Here is a 20868-nt window from a genome sequence, read left to right as displayed (position 1 = left end):
GTGGGGTAATTATGGAGTCTCTGAGCCTGGCTCCAGCGAGCGTCGCTGTGTGTGGAACCTCCAGTGCCGCAGTGCTTGGTGCCAGGGCTATGTGCACTGCTGACAGTCCTGCAAATATCTGCCCTGGAGCAGACCAAAAACCCAGTCGAGCCCTGGCTGAAACGTGATCCGGCTCTCCCGGAGGAAAAAGGGAGTTTGGGGAGGTTTGTGGGGGAGGCAGAGCGAAGGTACCGCAGGCAGAGCGGGATGGGGTGGGTGCATCCTTCCTGCTAGCAGGGCAGGGTGGCAGAGAGGTTAGGAAATAAAAAATGCCATGTAAAAAATAGTTCTGGTGGAATTTTAATGCCCTGTTTAAATGTGACATTCACAGTGATGCTGTTCCACTGCCAGGCTCCTGGATTTTTCTGTTAGATGGTAATAATGAATGTGGATTGGGAGTTGGTGTCAGTGCTTGTTCTCCATAAGGAGCCTGTGGTCCAGTGGTCCCCTTGGCAAGGCTTGGCCAGAAAATCACCCTCTGACCTCTCTGTGCTGAAGGAAGAGGAGAAGGTTTGGATTTTCGTGTCCTGTCAGCCTTCTCTCTGCTTGTCATGGGAAGTGGGAAAAGATTGGGTGCCCTGACAGTGCAGGTAACACCATTTCAGTGCATCCAGGCTGCCCTTCCAGCTCCCCTCTGCTGTGGGGGCTGCCAGGGATGCCAATTTTTGGAGCAAACCGGAGAAAAACCAGACGCTGCTGTGCTTTTTGCCTTCCTCCTCCTCACTCCCCCCTGCTCTACAGCAGAGCATCACTTCTTTCAGGAACATCCCAGCTCCCAACTGCATCCAGCATTGAACCACCAGACCTAATTAACCTGATTAATTAATGTTTTTCCTCCCTCCTCTTTTAAGGGATAATTTCTTCGTGCTTGTGCAGCACCCACCGAGGGCGATCTGGAGTGGGACCTTCACGGGGACAGCCGGGAGTGTCCCTGCTCCTTCTGCCGCCCGGGCTTTGTTCCCTCACCCCTCCCAGAGCACTCCCCCTGCGGTGACAAGTTCATAATCAAAAGCAAAGCAGCAGATAAGGGGCGGGAGGTGCGGGGCTTTCGCGATGAGCCGCTCGGAGCGGAGCGCGGCTCCAAAGTAATTGGATACGCTCCGGCCGGGGCTGCGCGCAGGAATGTACATCTGTTTCTGAACTGTTACCAGCTGATGTGCCCTCTCTTCCCTTCTGCTTCCTCCCTTCCCGAGCCCTCGGAGCAGCAGGACCGGCGGAGGAGAGGCTGACAGAGGGCAGAGATTCCCACTGCGGGATGATCCCGGCAATAAACGCAGCCCAGGGCAAGGTGGGCTTTGGATTTTCAAATCCCTGACGGGAGCAAGGTGGTGGAACTCTTCTTGTTCTGGTGGATCCAGCTGGATCCCTCAGCTTGGTCCGTGAGGAGGCTGGAAGTAGGGATTTTTAAGGCAAGACTTTGCAGGAGGCTGGCAGGATAAAAGGCAAGGAGGGGACTTTGAGGTTTTCCCAGTGGATGTCTCTTCCTCCCAGGAAAAGCCCTCAGGCCCTTTGTCCATCTCCTTTGTGAAGCTGGCAGCTCCAGCCAAGCTTTGACCAAGCAAGGTGTGAATTTCAAGGGTCATCCTGTTATTCATCCTGGAGAAGAGAAGGATCCAGGGGGACCTCAGAGCCTCTTCCAGTGCCTAAAGGGGCTGCAGGAGAGCTGGAGAGGGACTTGGGACAAGGGATGGAGGGACAGGACACAGGGAACGGCTTCCCACTGCCAGAGGGCAGGGATAGATGGGATATTGGGAAGGAATTGCTCCCTGTGAGGCTGGGGAGGCCCAGAGAAGCCATGGCTGCCCCACTGGAGCATGTCTTGGGGAGGAGAGGTGCTTCTGAGCCCTTTTAACTTCTGTGGGACATGGGCAGGTGTTTAAAGCTATGGATATATTAAAATCATGCCTGAATTTCACCCTCTCTGGAATAAGAAGGGAGATCTTCAGTGGCTTCCACAGGTTTTGGGTCAGGATCTCAAGCGTGAAGCTGTTCACATCTGCACAGCTGTCAGCAGGACAAGGAGAATTTAGATCAGACCCAGTTCTGCCTCAAGCACTGGGTGCAGTATTTCAGATTTGATCACTGATTCCTTCAAGAGGAGAATTCCGTGTAACTCCTCATGTTGGTAGCACTGGGATGGCAGTGTGTGTCCTGCCAGAGGAAGAAACCCTTCGGTTGTGGATTCTATTTTTAATGACAGTGCACAGCAGAAAGAACGGGTGTTCTGGGGAGTAAAAAGTAGTGGCTATCATGATTCCAAAAATAACATTTCTATTTTAGATCATTTGCCTGAGGCCACCGCTAATTGCAGATCAGAGTGGAATGTCTCCCTGGGAATCCACGGGCAAGAATTTTTTTCTTTTTTCCCCTCTTTTTGGAAGGTGGAATATTAATTGTGGCTGCAGCAGGAGCAACTGTAGCTTAAAACCTGGGCTGGGAAAAATGAAAATATTGTTTCATGAACTGGAAAATCAAAGCACGGGAAATATTTTGTTCCACTCACCTTTTCCTCCCCCATTTCCGGCCTTGTTAAACTGGGAAAGAAGGTCTTCCCACTAATATAAAGGTGAATCCAAAGCCAGCCTGGGTGTTCCAGCAGCATTCAGGCTTCTCTTAAATTTTTGGGGGGATTGCAGCACCAATTTCAAGGGGTTGTTGCACCTTTCACTAGAGCAGGTTGCTCCAAGCCTGCTGGTTGTATTCCCAAATTCCAGTGTTTTTGAGGATTAACCAGAATCCTAGAGGTGAACCAGCCTTGTGGTCAACAACATTGTGAGGTGAAAAGGTAGAAACAAGGTACTGGGGAAAAAAATTTAAATGCCAGGGCAAAACAAGGGAAAAGTTGTTAGTGTTTCTCAAGTGAGAAAAACTGAATTTTCCAGGAGAGGAGGATGGGGTAAAATCAGTAATTTGCAAGTGTTTTTGGCCAGGGTCTTGCTTTCCTGGATTTAAGTGGCCTGGAAGAAGGAAGAACTTGGAGAACCCCCTGGGTGAGTGGTGAACTTCTGTCCAAAGAGATAAAGAAAAACCTGACGGGATACTGAGGGGGAAAAGTGGTTTTTTTCCTAAATAGAACAATATTTTGTGAAACGTGCAAGCATTCATATGAAAATATGATTTATTTTGGAAAACCAGGCACCCTTACTCTGAGTCCTTCACCTCCCTGTGTTGCAGTTTAGGTTTCTGCTGGTGCTGCTGATCAAATTTCTTGGCTACCAGCTGATTTGGTTTCACTTTGGTGTTTAATTTGATGCTGAAAGGTTGAAATCTTCCATTTAAGGAAGAAAAAAATAACAATTACTGAGTAACTGCACTCACAACATCAGAAGGGAGAGCCAAAGCGGCTCAGCTGAGAGAGGAAATTATTTTTCTTAGACTGATTAAAACTTCTGCTTTTTTCTTTGTCTTTACCAACACCTGTTTAATTCAGGCACCTGAATAAACTTTGAGGAGAAAAGATAGTTTTGTTAAAGGCTCAACTGGACCCCCAAAAGATCGAGTTCCACTTCTGGGACCCTCAACAAATCCAGGGGAAACCAGGCTTGACATTCCGAGTGAGATCTGGGGAGGAAAAAGCAGGAAAGGCCCATTATTTCTTTCAAAAACAATTAGGTGGAAAAGCCCCAAGCCAAACAAACAAGTCCTCAAAACTTAAGGCTGGCTGAGCTGAAAAGAAGCGGGCATAAAAATTCAAAAATTAGTATAATTGGATTTGGGCTGTTGTTCCAGAAATATTGAGTGGACTGTCTGTTTTCTCAGAGTGACCACCCTGTTTGTTGGGACATCATGGGCCATGGCACAAAGTGTCCCTGGTGAAGTTGTGGCTGGAGGCACTAGACCTGTGGACACCAAATTGCCGTGAAGGAACGCGTGTGTGCAGTAGCCAAAACACTGAAAATGAAACGATCAGGGAAACAGCTGCACCCCTCAAAGGCACAGGAAGAACATTCCTGCAAAACATCTGTGGATTTGTACGTGTAGAGTCAGGGGAGAGGTTGGGATGAGGCAGCAGGTATGAATCTCCCAGGCCTGGTGCATCCAGGGCATCCTTCACCCTTTCCATCTCATCCCTGCTGTGCTCGGCTGGTGACCTGATCAGTATTGTCATTGAATCCCAGAATGGTTTTGCTTGGAAGGATCTTGGAGGTCCCATCCAGTTCCACCCTGTGCCATGGGCAGGGATACCTTCCACATTCCCAGGTTGCTCCAAGCTCCATCCAACCTGGCCTTGGACACTTCCAGGGATCCAGGAGCAGCCACAGCTTCTCTGGGCACCCTGTGCCAGGGCCTCTCTGCCCTCACAGGGAACAATTCCTTCCCAATATCTTGTCTATCTCCTTCCTGTGTCAGTGGGAAGCCATTCCCCTTTGTCCTGTCACTCCAGGTCCTTGTCCACCTTTCCTCTCCAGATTCCTCACTCGCCTCCTTCAGGTAAACTGAGCCACGGTGGGATTGGCTAGTGGGAAGCAGTGCTCCAGCAGAATTCCTGGGCTCTAATTCCTGCCCTGGCTGCCCACACCCTGCCTGCAGCATCACCCAGGAGAGGGCTTAGGAAATATTCCTTTGGGTGAAGGTGTAAGGCGCATTCCAATCCTGGATGTATCCTCATGGTGAGGCAGGTTTTGGTCTCTGTTGGAGAGAACAACATCCTATGTGGTCATCTTCAAATATATCGATTATTGCATGAGATTAAGGGGTGATGCATGTGCTCAAACCTTCTCCAGGAAGGTTTCTCCTTCATTCTCCTTCTCAAACCTTCAACCTGGGCAGGAGCTGCAGCCTGTGGATATGGCCTAGCCTTCATGTTATCCAATCCTGGAATTAAATACTGCTCCTAGTAGCTCTCTCTGCCAGGAGGACGAGCAGCTCGACCTGTGGCGGATTGCAAAGTATTGCATTTTTGTGTATTTTACCTCAAAATGTCTTTTAAGTTGCTGGTGCAGGAGGAGAGCTGTAAAACATACCTGTCCTCGGTCTGAACCTCCCCCAACTTTTTCATTATCAGTTGAGCTTTGTGATTTTTTTTTTTTCTGGCATCAACAGGGCTGTGAGGTTTCATTTCCTCCTCCTTGGCGCTTTTGGCAAAGCTCGAGCTCGCTGTCGGTTCCCTGTCAGGTGACTCGGAGTCTGATCCACCACTTGCACCGTCAGCAGAAAACTTTATGTTGCTCTCAGCAGGGCTTTGCAGCGACCTTTAATAATTCCCTCCTCCCAAGGGGGCTGGAGAAGGGATCCAGTAGGCATTTGTCGTGTCTCGCTCTCCTCAAGGGCCAATAATTTCTCGCAATATTTTCGTAGGCCTTTGATCCATCGCTGGTGCTCGATGGTGCTTTGAAGCCTTAATAGCGCCCCATATCCCGCTCTTATTAAATTCAAATTCTCCACTCGCGTTTCCCTGGAAGATACATAAAAATAACACATGGAGGAAATAGAGCTGGAAGATCCTCTGCATGAGCTGGCTTATGTCTCCTGTGAGGGGAAGACACCGAGAGCGTTGCCTTTGCGCTCCTGACGGAGCCGTCTGCAGGATTTTGACAGAGTGGGGAATATCTGAAAAAGCAATAATAGGTTTGGGGAGCTGTGAGGCAGCTTCAAAGCCTGATTTTCAGGATGCTGCTGGGCAGCCTTTCATTTAGAGGGAATTAGTGTTGGAGGCACCTCGCTGCACGAGATGCCCTGGGCTCTGGAAATGGATGTGTCTGGTGGGCTTTATGCAGTTCCTCTGGAGTCCTTCATGGCAGATATTTTGGGATGGGGATGAAAGTGCCATTGAGGGGTTTGGAATGGAGTTGGATTCAATGATCTTGGGGTTTTTTCAAGCCTCAATGATTGTGTCTCATTCCTCAGCTGATGGAGAGGGAAGTCTAAAGCTGTGTGATGAGCTGTTTGCTTGAAGATGGAAGGGAATAAAGTGGGAGATGAAACTGATTTTGGGTGGAAACTCAGACCCACACAGGAGGACAGATGATCTGTTAAGCACTGGAAGGACTGGGAGAAAGAAACAGGAGTTTCTTAGGAATCCACAATTTACAAGGGCCCTTTACCATCCTGCTCAGAAGTGACATCCTGGGAAGAGCACAAGTCTGCAGTGAATCAGGGAAACACTTGTCCCCCTTGATTTTTTGGGGTCACCAGGAGGCAGGTGGGACATGGCTGATAAATTCCAGCAAAACCACCTGATTTCCATGCAAAGTCCTTCATGAGGAGCAAGACACTCACAGGCACAGCCGGTTCCTCAGAGCTCACGTCTATAAAACCATGTTTTCCCTGGAAAACTCTTCTCCCTGCCTAAGCAGGAAAATCAGCCTGAGGAAAACAGAGAGAACTTGGGAAAAAAAGGGTGGTGAGCAGCTTTGGATAGGGTGTGACACTTCCATCCACTCCGTTGTATCCCAGGTTGGCATTACCTCAGGAACTGTGAGATTTGGGTGGCTAACGATGATCCAAGGTCTCCAGTTCATCGCCACGCAGGCACAGACAGCACTTCCCAATCCTTGGCGTGCCTGGTAGGACAAATACCTCCTGGCTTACGAGGCAAAGCCCAAATTAACAGCCAGAAACGTCAGCGTCTCACGGTGTGTTGTGCAACCCAGAGGTCTGATATTTTGTAATTAGCATTGCTCCCTGGGATTTTTCTTTTTTCTATTTTTTTAAGCGGGATCTAATCTTTTTCGCTGGGAGCACATGCTGAAAAACTGATTCAGAAAGCAAATAGTAAAAAGAAAAAATAATTGGTTGCAAATAGACACCTTGTTTTCAAGGAAGTTGAGAACTTCCTAAAGGAAGTTTTGACAAGCGTGGAAATTTCTCTTTGGTGGAAAGCAGAAGTTTGGTGCGGCAGGCTTGCTGCAAGTATTACAAAAGATCAATCTTCAGCCTGACCTCGCTGACACAAGAATTTTGAAAGCCTCAAAGTGTGACTGCACTTCTTTGTGCAAAAACACTGCTGGGGATGAGGACTGAGGGAGTTGTAACCTGAAATCGCTGTGGGTTTGGTGGTGCCTTGGCAAACACAGAAACATAACGTGCAGTTGAGGACGTGTGGGATGCTGGAGGAGATGGCTTTCATGTGCTGTCTTGTGATGACGTGAGCCTGCTGGTGGAAAAATGGGCTTTTAAGTGGCAATTTTGGGTCAGTCAACCAGATGTGCTCAGAGTGCTGCACCCCAACACCCCAGACCTTTGGCACATCTCGGCATTGGCGCCTTTGTTCTGCCGTGTGACAGACTGTGAATGGAGAGGATTGAGATGGGATGGGGTTTTTTTATTCCTAGTGTGTTGGAATAGTTCCTGCATTGTTCCCAGCTCCATTCCCAGGAGCCTTGCTCCCCATGGGGAGTGGGGAAACACCAGCTCTCAGTGAGCACAGCAGTGCAAAGCGACGCGGAGATTTGCAAGCAAACATCAGCCGGGTGCTGAGCACAGATAAATCCCAAAATCAGAGCAGAGCAGACATGTGATGAAATCTTCCCAGGCGGAGGGGAGGGGGAGGAGGCCAGCAATCCAACGTGTCCTAATATTTTCATTCTAAAACCCAGCGTATCAGTAACAGGCGCACGTGAAGCTATGGAAATGCCGAGCGCGTCGTCGTGCCATATGTTTTAAATATCATCAAGTAGGCCGGTTTGGGGGTATATCTGATATTCTGGCTGTTGTCACCAGGACTGGACCAACCATTTCGTATGGAATATGAATTGGCCTTGAGCTCGGCCTGATCGCTGACCCAAGGAGAGTTTTGCAAAACGCATTTCTAACCTGAGGAACGATAGGCTCGGTCTTGCGCTGGGGGAGGAGGGCGGGCGGACTCTTGACCTAGATACAAATCTCTGGGGTTAAAAATCAGGAGGCTGTTGGATAGCAGGGACCAAAACATGTCACTGATAAGATTTGTTCTCTCTGTCTCTCTCTCTTTTTTTTTTTAAATTTTTTTATTGTAATGTTTTTGCTGGAAAACGCATCTCGCACAAGAGTCACGATCATCATTTCTTGCAAGTTGCAGTTTTCAATATTTTCCCTTCAGTGTTTCTCAGCAAGAAGGAAGTAATGAAATGTAGATATGTCTACATTTTTAACTTGGAAATTAATGTCAAACTCCCAGTTTCTTGCCAGATACCCCACATTTTTTTAGGGAACAATTAAATGCAGAAGAAATGTTACTTCTTTTATTTTTATGTCTTACCTCTTAAAAAGAAGGGAACCCCATCCAAATCTTCATTTTTAAGTATTCACATAAAAGTCTCCTATGTTTAGGAGAAAAGCAGAGAAATATTTCTGGGGAAAAATTCTTTCATTCCTTTACTCTTTCGCTTTTGCTTTTCTTTTGGGAGGGTCTCACTGTCAGCACAAAGGGGATAAAGCAGAGAAAATCTGGGAGTGGAAAAAAGATATGTATTTTAATGATATTATCAAGCAATTCCTGGTTCTTTCCCTTTTTTCCTTTTTGAGGAAAGGAAGGATGAATGATCTTGTGAGAGGAGCAGTGCATGACAGATCCTTTCCCCTCTTACCCCCACTCTTGGCAAGGAAATTGAGTTCATGGCAAGCTGCAGAGGAAAGCACCGTTCTAGGGGATTTTTTGGGGTGGGAAAATTCGGCTCCCTTGTCTGGGCAGCCCTGGTGTTTCTTTGCAAGATGTGGGCTGGGACCCGACCATCTCGCAGGGCTCCTTCCTGTTCCCACGTCCGTGCCAGGAATCGGACTCGGCGGGAGGATTTCGGATAACGTGTCCTGGGAAGTCGGGAGCCAGGGGGGGATGGAGCTCCCTCTCGCAGAGCCGGCCTGGATCTGCAGCTCCAGCACACCCGAGATGATTTTGCTGCTGGAGTTGGCAGATTTGTGTGAGAGGAACAGCCGAGGACTCGCAAGGTGCTGGTTTTGCGCGCTTTGCTGGCTACACAGCCACTCGGGGAGTTTGGGTTCACCCTGCAAATCCTGGATGTTAAACACATTGTTTCCCCCTCAAGGGAAATCTGTTTGCTCTCAGGTTTGCTTTGCTTTGGTGCCATTGGGACGTGCAGAATTCGCTCATGGGTGAAGTCCAACACAGATGTGAAGATTTGCTATTTCCCTGAGCCTTTTCTTCTTTTCTTATCTGCTTCTGCTCAGGGGAAACCAGTGCAAGGGAGTGTGGATGGAGTGGATTTGTGTGACTGCAGCTCAGTCTGCAAAAATTGCGTTGCCAGCGATGCAGAACCAAAAGTGAGAAAAAAAATCACCCCTTGTTTTTAACCTGTATTGATGAGCTGTGGTCATTTGCTGCCAGCTGTCTTTGCTGTCACAGCTTACATTTTGTGTCACAGGTTCCTGTTGGGTGCAGAGACAGAATCTGAGGAAATGTGGGATAGACCAATGGTGCTCATCCGGTGAAAACTCAGGCTTGGCCTCCTGGGAGCCATCAGTGCTCTTCACTGATTTAATCAAGAGGTTTAATGCCAAAAGGGACTGTTTGATCTCTTGGACCTGGAGCACTTTGGTGAGGCACCTATGCAGAGTTCACTGAGGTGTTTGCCTAAAATTTGTCACTCCTACCTCCTCCTCTTCTTTACCTACTTTTCTACTATCTGCCTTACCTTTTTCTACTTTCTTTCTTCCCCCTGTGTTATATTTCCTTTCAGTCCTTTAAACAAGGTCCCTGGCAAAGCACAGCATCCGCTCCATCTCTCCCAGCCGCATCTCGAGCCGCTCAGTCCATGACAGCCTTTCAGTCCACTTCTCCAATGTGACAAGAGCAATCCTGGCTCCTTCCCTGCAGTGACTCATAAGGACAAGTTATTAAGATATTAAGTCCCAGGATGGGGGCCAAGAGGGTTCAGACACCGCCTGCACCACTGTTGCTGTCTCCGTCCTTCTCCGGGGCGTGTTTACAGATCAGCTGGAAATTTCCTAACTAAGTTGATTCTATCCATCAACAAATCCCCTTCAGATAATGCACATTTCATGGCAGTTTCCAGCGTTCTGCCTACAGGAGGATAGAAAAACTCCTTTTGTTATAATATAGCCTCCTTGGCAGCTTGTAACTCAGTGGGAAAGGCTCTGGATTCCTGGAGGAGCGCACTGTGTCAGCGATTTTGGGTATTTCAGGGAGCGGGAGGCCTCACTGGGGAGAAAAAAAGGAAAGCCCGAGCAAAACTGTGCTCTCCTTTTCAGATGAATCAGTAAAAATTAGGTTGAAGATAAAAAGAGTGTGAGTAAGGGGTGTGAAATGGCTTTCTTATCTTGGCAAATGCGGTGGGATTTTGCAGGATGTGGGAGCACTGGGCGTGAGTTGGTCAGATTTCATTCCAAAATGAAAATTAGAGGGAGCAAAGCCTTCCGTGCACATTTTTCCAAGGGATTTTGTCACCTTGGCAAGGTCATGGCAAAGGTTCCTCCATCCCTGAGTGTATGAATCCCAGTGGGAGATGCCAAGAGACATCCAGAACTTGGGGTGTGAGGAGACTTTGGAGACTTCCATGGTCTCCTCCTCTCTGCCACACACATAAAGGTGTCCCCAGCCAGGATTTCTTCCATCCAAGGGTTTCCCATTCTTCTTGTTCCTGAAGAATATTTCTATTTCCAATGGAGGGTTTTTTTTCCCTGAATGCAGCTGATCCAATCCAATGGATTTTTCAAATAGGGTGAAGTTTTCTGGTAAGGTTAATTCCCCCCACCCAACTGATTTTTTTTGCATTATCAAAAGTGTTTTTCTGGGAGGGATCTGTTTTTCTTAGAAATTTGAGTTCAGCTGGAAAAATACCTCCAAAGGTGGGCAGAGGAGGTAAAAATGTTTAAAATTTAAAACCTTCCCTTGCAAATTTAAAATTTTCACTGGAAATTTAACCCTCACAAATTATGGGTTTGGGGAAGAAAATTTTGACTAGGGGCGGTTTTGTGACTTTCTCTTTTAATTTTTCTTTCTCTCTTTCTTTTTCTTTATCTTTTTCTTTTTTCTCTCTCTTTCTCTTTCCCTTTCTCTTTCTTCTTTCTCTTTCTTTCTTTATTTCTTTTTAATTTTAAATTGTAAATCCACACAGAGCCCTGTTGTCTGCCTTATTCACTCTGACCACCTCCATAAAAAACAGTTCATCTAACCATCCATAAACTGTATTGCATCCTTTTTCTACTGATTTTTCAATGGAATGACTTTAATTTTAGTACCTCAAAGGAAAAAAGAAACTAAAATATGATACAATAATTTCTTCATCTTCCTTCTTTTGCCCTTTGCTGAGATGCACACAAGAAAGTATCTTTTCAGACCAATGCTGGAGGTGTTGTGAAAGTCCACCAAAGAAAATATTGCCAGAATAGGAAAACTTTCATAGAAGTTGAGTCTGATAATGTTTTTTTATGACACAAAATGTCTTTTGTGTTTTTTCTTCAACCTGTCCTTATGGGATGGCTGAACCTTGGATGCTCTCAGATGTGTCGTAGCTCTTCCCAGCAATGCTTTTAAGTGTGAAAGAGGCAGGTGATCCCTGCTCTGAATATCAAGTTGACAAGGAACTTGAAATGGCATTAAAATGGAAGAAAAGCCTGGGAGATGAATTTAGGGTGGGCCTTCCCAGCCCTCTGCTCAGGAAAGCACTGCAAAAAGCTAAACTCCTTGGGAAAGTGCTTCTAACAAGTGCTTGTTGGTTTTTAGCCGCCAGATTAAAAATGAAAGAGAAAGATCCTCCAGAATATTTCTTTTCCATAACGGACCTTCTGTCAACAACAACAAAAAAGATAATTCAAAGGAATATTTCAGGCAGCTGCTTTTAATTAGCCCACGTGACTGGCTGGTGGAAGAATTAAATTAGAGTTGGTTGATTTTCTTATGGGTCCATTTTATCTCCAGACCAACAGAGGTGAGAGGCAGAGCAGGTTTCAATCCAGGTGTGGGAAGTTCCCTCGGACTCCCAGCACCTCCCAGCTGGTCCCACTGGTACTTTGCCATCTGCCTCTCCATTTATCAGCCCCATGCCTCAGAGTGGGTTTATTCTACACGGATTTACTTTTGGCCCTGGTGCACTGGGCTGCCTTTATAGCCCCACCGTGAGCGCTTTTTCGGGGAGATAATTACCCAAGTTCAAAGCCCCCTCAGCCAATCGTATTCTGCTATTCATGCAAGCTGTTTCATAATGCTGTTTTGAACCCTGTTGGTGGCATAATTAAGATTTAATTAAATACAGGAATAGAAACATGTTGTTCATTTGACCATCTGTGAGGCAATGACTGCGGTGGTTTTCGGAGTTTCTACGCTACATGCTGTTAGTGAGTGTTTCATATTATTTTCCATCTCCCCAACCATACTTGCACGTTTTCAGAGCCACCGAAGAGCCAGAGCAGATATTATGAAGTTATTATAGTCTTGTGCGGGTGATCTTCTCTTTCTGCTGCTCTTTGCTATTGATCCTATCCCTCAAATCAGGCCTCAAGTGTAGCCAGGGCTGCTGGGACCATGGGGATGCCAAAGGAAAGATAGCTTAATCCAAAGATAAAAGGAAAAAGGAGATTAATTTTGTTGATTTGTTTTGTTGGTAAAATGTTGCAACCAGCAGCACCCAAGTAATAATAATAATATTAATAATAATAATAATAATAATAATAGCAATAATAATAATAGTAGTATTTTTCTTAGTGTCTTCTCCAGCACCTGGCATGAAGCAGCCTGGGACAGTCCTGGCAATAATCAGGATATCCAAAGTAATAAAATACCCAAAGTGCCCATCAGCTCCACAGAGTGGCTCCTCCTCAAACCAAAGCTCAGGAAATGTTGAGCTGATGTGCCCAACTTGCACATTTTTTAGTTTGACAAAAACTCTTTGTGAGTTGGTGTTGAATGTAAGTTGCATCTAAATGAAAAGGGTGGGGTTTGCCCTAATTAAAATTGGTTTATTTCTGAAACTTTAGACGGGAAGTGTTTTGATTTCAACAAGATATTATGAGGCTAAATTTGGTTAAATGTTGTGTTTTTAAATAGTGCAAAATTCACCCCAAGCCAAAACTGAAACATTTCGTTTCAGATACAATGAAATGTCGTGTTTGATCGGAACATTTCTTTCCCTACTGTTTGCTGGCCTAAGGGATAAAAGAAAAAGAAATTTAACTCAAACAATATTTATGCCTTCTTATATTTTTCTTGGGGAGGAAGAAAAAGAGGAGGTCAACCACCCAGCCCTAAAATAAATGCTTTACAAAGCTCTTGCTGAAGCACCAAGGAAAGCATGGAAGAATTTTACCTTTGCTCCTGTTTGATTCCCTGTTTTACACTGCCAAATTAAACTGCATATTTGTCACAAGACAGCTTTTGAAATCAGAGTTTTAATACATTCAATTCATTCCTTTTTCTGTATTTTATTATTTATTTTGTTTTCACTCACTTTTTTTTGGGTTTCTGCTTTGGGATGCAGATGAAGGTGACCAGTCAGGTTAACAATAATAATAGGATGCTTCCAAAAATTTGAAAAAATATTTTGGAAAATGAACATTTTCTGGAATTCGAAGGGAAATAAGTGGGAAAAATGCTTATGGTTTATTTCAGCCTCAACAGGAGTGGATCCATGTCCTTTTCCTGTGATGGTTTCGACAGAGAAGTTTGGTTTGATGTTTTATGGTGATTCCTTGCTAATGACGCTCTCATGAGCACGTCAAGCACACAACTGTGACATCTCCTCTGCCTCCTAATTTACCTCAGTTCCACGAATTTTCAGAGCTCCAGGAATCACTGTTAGTTGCCATCTTCCTCCACCTAGTTCCAGCCTCTTCCTAGATGGGAGGTGGAGAGACATCCTGATGTTCCAAAAGGACATTTTTGTCCCCACAATCACCGAGTGGCGACAACCACCCTGTGATCCCAACTTCCAAACCGATCCTACTCTTCTCCTGCTGCAATGTGTCCCAACCATCTCTGTCTCTGCTGCTGCTCTTTGTGCCTTTGTCATCATCCAGGACATGTCACGGATGGCTCGTGGCTTCCGGGGCATCAGCAAGTTTTGGGAAAACAAAATGGGGTGTTCCAGGGAGCAGCGGGAAGGGACCAAGAGAAGGATCTAAGGCAGCGAGGAATTGGTTTCATTCTTATAGATAATCTCATCCCAATTTTAATGGTGTTTGGAAGTCCCTGCTGGGTTCGGCCCCACTCTGTGGCAAGCCCTGAGATTTGGCAGGTGTTGGGACAGCAGGAGTTTCAAAATGTTTTGCAATCTGTCTCTGCTCCCGTTGAAATCACTGCCTTGGAAAAATCCCACTTTTGTTTCCACTGGTTGCCCTAAAAATGAGCGGAAAAGGCTCGTTTTGCCCCTGTTGAGTTGCCCTGGCCGATGGGACCATGAAGGGACATTGCTTGTCTCCAACCCTGATCTCCAGCAGCCGGGAGTTTGGCTCGGCACTGGAGCAGAACGGAGCCACTGGCCCCGTGCTGGGATTGGGATGGACATGATCCAAGGGACTCTGACCTTCCCAGCCCCGCAGGCCTTTGCTCCACTCCAAAGTGCCCCAGGAATGAGCAAAACTCTGGGAAATGCAGAAGAAGCTCATAAACACCTGAAATCCTTTTCAAAGGGCACAGAGAGAGATTTATCACTCAGTGAGAGCTGTAATTTATTCCAAGTGCTCAGCCTGTGATTTGAATATTATTTGACTTTGGAATAGCTTTTCCTTTGAAAAAAAACCAAACCACTCAGTTCATGGATATTCCTTGTCCTCAAAGTGGAGCTGAGCTACATCTCATTCTTGCCTTACCTTTAACTCATCCCTGACACAATGTATTTGCAACAGAAAACACACCTAGCATGTGTGGCTCTGAAACAGAATTCCTTCTGCTGGGATTCACCTCTAGACAGATGTGGTTCGAGTCACCTTTCTGTCTGACAAGAGCAGATGAGCTCCAGGAGTTTGACTTCCATGGGCAAGGAATGATGAGAGGCAGAAACGGGACCGGTGTTATTCACCCTGTCCCAGTTGCTTTTACAAATGGACATTTCTAAAGATTTTTTTTTCTCCAATAAAACACAAAACTATATTTTTTGTGTAAAACGGTGTTTATTCAGGTTTGGTTTTATTTTTCCTGCATTTTGGTCCCAAAGTTAGGACCGTATAATCATAAAAACACCGTTGGTTATAAGCAAAAGTCAGCTCCATTTTTATGAAAAATTTTTAGTGCACCATAAAATCAGTATTTGGCTTCTAAAAACACAGATATTGTGGAGGAAATCTGTGCACTCATTTTTGGGATGGGTACATTCAATTTCATTTTTTAGAGTCAGGATTATAAATCTAATTAGACTTAAATAGAATTTTAATTAGAATTTTAATTAAACTTAGAATTATGATTAGACTTGGGCATAGAGTTGTAACTGTACTTGGACTTAGAATACTAATTAGACTTAAATTTCTGATTATACTTGGACTTAGAATTACAATTGTACTTGGACCTAGAATTGGAATTCTAATTTGACTTAAAATTCTGATTAGGCTTGGACATAGAATTATATTTATACTTGGACTTACAATTCTGATTAGACTTGGATGTAGAATTATAATTAGGCTTGGCCTTAGAATTGTAATTAGATTTAGAATTCTGATTAGACTTGGACATAGAATTAAATTATAATTGGATTTACAATTCTGATTAGACATGGATTTAGAATTCTAGTTAGACCCAGACTTAGAATTAATATTCTAATGAGCCATTCGAATAGGAAAGATGATGGACATTTCCCTTGCAAAAGCTGCAGTTTTCAGGGATTTCTGAAGTTGTAACTTCATCTCTGACCTAGTGGAGGGAAGTGTTTGAGCCTGGCTTTATTTAGAGTCCCATTTAATCCTGCTCTGAGCATGGAGGATGTAAAGACCCCATCAGCTCTGGTTCTGGGGTGGCAGAGACCTCGCTGAGGTTTTAATCTCTCTGCACTGAGATTCCCTGAGCTCAGGGAGCTGCTCAGAGGGAATCAAAGTGTGCATTATCAAATCATTCCTGGGTAAAGCATAGTAATGTAAAGCATAGTGATGCTTTCCAGGCTTGTGTCTCAGCCACCACCTATCCACAGAGCATCTCCTGAACCTGCTTTGACTCCTGCATTGCTGCAAAAATGCAGAATTTGGGGAGGAATTTTCCTTTCTGAGGTTTTTCTCCTCCCTAAGTGGAAATGTGATGTGTATTTACAAGCGGATGAAGAATGCTGGGGTGTTTTTCCTTTTTTTTCCTCAGGTGTTTTTTTGGCATGTTAGCTATGTTAGCTATGATGTGATTTAAAATAAATAAATTAGAAGAGAAAATATAGCCACGAATGTTGAAAACCTTGCCGGTGTGGTTCTCAGATCCCGACTCTGAGGCTGCAACCCCCTGCGCTCCGTTACCGTGACGATCTCCCATTTTCCTCTGAACTCTGGCGCTCCACATTCCAGCAGACTGGCACAAAAAGTGCCTTTATTCCCAGGCAGGGCCGCTGGGTCAGGTACAGCACATCCTGGATCAATAAAGATGCCGAGCAAGGCCGCCTTCCCCTTCCCCGGGGCCACCGCGGGGTTTGGTGTTAGAGGTCCACGGAAGATCCCGAGGGCTGCTCTGCTCTGGAGGTAGGAAAGGAGGGACAGGGAGCCTGGGACGTTTGTTGTCTCTGCAAGATGTGCACACATCCCAGCAGGTTTGGAGCCACGTGCCTGTGTTTATCCAGGCTTTTTTCCTGCGAAATGAAACCTCGGGATCGCGGCGAGTCGTGTGTTAAAGCCGCCTGCCTCTATCTCTGGTGATAAGAGCATTTCCTGTGCTCAGGCACAGTTTGAAGGGAGCTTTCCAGGTGGAATAAAGGGTTATTTCACAGCAGAATGAGCCCTGTGGGTTATGATAACAATCATTTACCAAATATCCTCTCCCATCTCCAAACAGGCAAAAGTCACTTCCAGATTTCGGCGTTTTCTGGGATAAAAGCAAGTCCGGCCACGGTCATTACAACAGTGTACGGATCGAACATTTGGGAACGCCAATTCCTGTGCCTGAAACCTGGTTTTATACCTAACACATCATTTGGGATAAATTGTCAGAGCAGCAGGTGTGTTACTCCAAGCCTATCTTTAATTTGATGCACAGTTAAACATTTTAAAGTGCTCGGATGTCTTGTAGGGAAAGATGCCATGAAAGAGCAAAACGGTTGCATAGAATACGAAATATGAATAAAGGGGGTTTTATTTTGTCTCTGTCTTTAGGGAAGCAGGGAAAGGAGAGGTCTCCTCCAAGACAAGTATTTTTGTGTTCAAAATAATTTGCCACGCAGAAGTAAAATGATGCTCCGTAGCAGCGGAACAAAACAAAATTCCTCTGCGAGCTTCCCAGTAGAATATATATTTTTTTAATCTAACGGAGTTAATCCTTGTTTGTTTACCTTCTTGATTATATTAACCAGCAAGGTAGTGATTAAAGGCAGGAGTGTAGCTCATGCTAATTATATTTAAAGCCCCTGAACGTGTTTCTTTTTAGGCAGAGATGATTACAATAAACACACCTGCACTATTTTACAAGCAGGGTCTGCCCTGGCTTGGGGTGCCAGGAGAGGCCAGGATTTAACCCTGATTGGGGGTGTCTTCATAAAAAGTGGGGGTATTTTTCCAAGGAATCTGGGAGTTGTGGTGTGGAGGGACTGGAGGAAGCGGCTGGGCAGGTCTTGATTGAAAATGAAAATGGATTAAACCCTAATTAAATTCGCTGTACCACTCAGCAGGTAAAGTAAAGGCTAAATGTGAATATTTGTGGGTGTGTTGGTCAACATCCACTGGCTCTGCAGGACCCATTCCTGCCTCAGCACAAACCAGTAAAAAGCCATTGCCCCTACTGGTTTATACAGGAGTTGGCTGCCTTGATCTCGGAGCACAGAAATGTGCTCATAGAAAGTAAAATTTCCCCTCAGCGTGCCGGGTTTGGGTTGATATGTGGGGGTTTCAAACAAAAATAAGACTCGCAGAAGTTAATTCGGCGCGGCAGAGTGGTTTGGGGAGATAACATCTTCTATTCCTGCTGTTTAATTAAACCCAGATTTTTATTTGCTATACCTTTTAATTAAAGAGGAATAAGATATTTGCCCTTCTAAGGCATCTGGTTGATTTTTATGAAATGTGGGGTTTGGGGTTTTTTTTGTTGTTTTACTTTCTAGTTTGAGATTGAAATGCACCACTCTGCTCCAGCACATTTTTTATTGAAGGGAGGTTAGGCAGCTTTTCCTCAGCTCTGGAGGCTGGGAGACAGCCACAACCATGAAATTCCCCTCCAGATTCGAGCTTATCTGCTCACAAAGCAAGGAGGAATAAAAAAAAAAGCCCTCCCTGCAGCTGTGAACTTGAGCTAGGAATAAGTAGCAAGGTAACAGATATCACAAAGGAAAAGAACTGGAAAAAAAAATTCAAGTTAGGCAAAAAACACTTCCCTTGCTGTTTATTCAGGGCCTGAAATTTATTTAAGCAGTGAGAGTATTTTAAAATGTACTTATTTTGCGTTCATATGGTAGTGAGGAATTAAAACAAATTCCCTGAATGCTTTTTTAATGTGGTTTTTAAACTGCTTTTTACTACTTGGAAAAGATCAGTATTTCTATTATTATGAATTTGATCTCACCATTTGTGTTAAACACCTTTACAAGAGGGGCTGCTCAGCTCTTCCGTGTTTAATTTTATAAAATCTCTCAAAAGTTAAGGTCAGCATGTTTTAACCTTAAAATAAGATCATATCTCTCCAGATCTCCCTTGAATTTTCCAAGTTATTTTTTTCTAGGGTGCAATTCTTCCTCCACATCATTTAAGATATCTTGAAAGTCGATAATTTCTGACTTTCTTTTAAATCAGCAGAACTTCCAGGGCTTTGCCAACTTCTTCCGCTGAATTAATTTCGCAGTTTTATGCGATTTTAAAGTTATTATTGATTTTTAACACTATGAATTCATTTGGAAGGTACCAACCACGTATTACTTTCATTTTGCAGAGCAGTTGAGTTCCAGCCCTGGCTCAGGGTCGCGTGTTTTCCCGATGTTTTACCCCAAGGAGAACAGCTTGGCTTTGGAAGAGCTGCACTGGGAACGCTTCACAAAGATGTAAGAGCCGGGAGAAAAATATAATGTGGAAAAAGGAAAATCGAGTTATTGAAAGAGCATTTTTTTCTGTTTTTTTTTTTTTTTGTTTGGCTCAGGGATTTTTCACCCCCTGGAAGCAGATCCATCATTCTGCTGGGGCAGTGTAATGTTTCGGAGCCTGAAATTCCTGTCACGATGCGGCAGAAATCCTACCCCGTGGTGTCAGAAGGAGAGTTGGATAGTGTCTGTTGGAAACATGCTGATAATATGGAATTACCTTCCTGGAAAAGGTTGATTTAGGAGTGCAGGACTATTCCAACAGCAGAAAGGAAAACTGATAAGCTACTCGCTGTAAGGTGTTGATCCATCCCGACACAGGAGTTTATCCCTTGTGCTAATTGCACCCTCATGTCAGCTCTGCCTAATTTAAATTTGAGCCAGGCTTATGTTTAAACATGTGCTTTGTCCCTTCCCTGGCCTGCTAAAGTGGGATTAAACACTGCAAATCTGCCTGCTGGACGTGCAAAAATCAGTGCAAAGGCTTCTCCCAGCTGGGAAATTCTACCTTGCCTTGCTGCATCACCCAAGGTGCTTAAATACCGTGGTGACTCGAGGTGGGTTGGTGTGCACCTCCACAGGAGGAGGAAATTGTGGAATGGGGTGAATAAATACCTTGCTGGAAGTGTCTGTGCTGTTTCAAACAGCACCAGGAGAGTGGTGCTCACAGCCGGGCGCCTGCGAGCCAAAAACCTTGGGAATCGCGGGTCTGGATTCCAGGTACCTGAACACCAGGAGAGCTTGATTCCTGTTGAAAAGCAGGTCTCGGATTAACTCCCTGGCTGGGCCTGGTGCTATAACCTCCAATAATGGCTGTTCCAGTTCACAGAACTTTATTATCCCCAGGAGAACCACAGGCTGGGGAAGCCTCTCCAGCGGGATGCGAGCAGCTCTGCGGCGTGGGGATCAGGATCGTGCTGCCTTCTGAGGAGGTCATTTACCAAAATGCCCTCTCTGGGGTATCTGTGGGAATCCCAGCTGGATCTGTGAGCTGGGAAGTGGGGTTTGGATAAGCCTGCCAGCGGGACTTGTTGCTGGAAGGGCAGGAGAGAGGGAAACACGCCAGGCACCGGAGCACTTCGGAAAGGCTGCAAGGAAAGGCCACCAGGCTGATGGCATTTCTCAGCTGACAATAATTCCTGATCTCCATACAGGAGGTTTTATTATTCCCTCTTTTCCTATTATTCCCTCTTTTCCTATCCCACATTTCCAGGATTCAGGGACTTGGACATCAGCACACCCCAAACAGCCCAAACCTGGGCTCACCCTTCCCGCTGCTCCATTTCCATCTGTGTGCAGCCGTGTCCGACGGGAACGGCTTGGGCTCAGATTTTCCATGCTCGGTGTCTGCCTCAGCCTGATTATTTTTGGAAAGGGCTTTTGGAGGAGATGGCTTAGCCATCCCTGGGATTTGGATCAGAGAAAGAGGCATCTTGCCGCAGCGCTGGTGGCTCCCAAGAGGAGAGCAGGATGCAGAGGGAATGGTGTGCTGCCTCCTGAGGGGGTTCAGGCTCGGTGGATGCTCTGCCTGGAAGCTCTTTGTGCCGGCTCATGTCATCTTGGCTCCCTCGGGGAAGCACTTCCCTGACATTTCAGAGCATTCAGGTGCTGCAGAGGGGGGCATTGGAAAGGTAAATAATATTTCAGGCTCTTTCTCCATGCAAGGTGTGCAAACAGTGCATGGAAAGATGCATAAAAATGGCTTCAGAAGGATAAAACATAAGGATTTGGGGAGAAGAGGCATAAAACATAACCTAAG

General features: G+C 45.4%; 1 long non-coding RNA gene across 1 annotated transcript; it reads left to right on the top strand.

The window, feature by feature from the left end:
- The first annotated feature begins 1218 nt into the window (after nt 1–1218).
- Nucleotides 1219–19313, top strand: LOC146434362 (uncharacterized). The gene is made up of 3 exons (XR_014853259.1): nt 1219–1327; nt 16886–17048; nt 18965–19313. It is a non-coding gene; the product is annotated as an uncharacterized LOC146434362 (long non-coding RNA).
- The last annotated feature ends 1555 nt before the right edge of the window (nt 19314–20868 follow it).

The sequence above is a fragment of the Lichenostomus cassidix genome, chromosome 7, assembly GCF_008360975.1.
Source record: "Lichenostomus cassidix isolate B80296 chromosome 7, HeHo_3.0, whole genome shotgun sequence".
Taxonomy (NCBI): domain Eukaryota; kingdom Metazoa; phylum Chordata; class Aves; order Passeriformes; family Meliphagidae; genus Lichenostomus; species Lichenostomus cassidix.
Note: the sequence above shows the minus strand (reverse complement) of the source record. Positions and strands in the feature narration are given on the sequence as shown.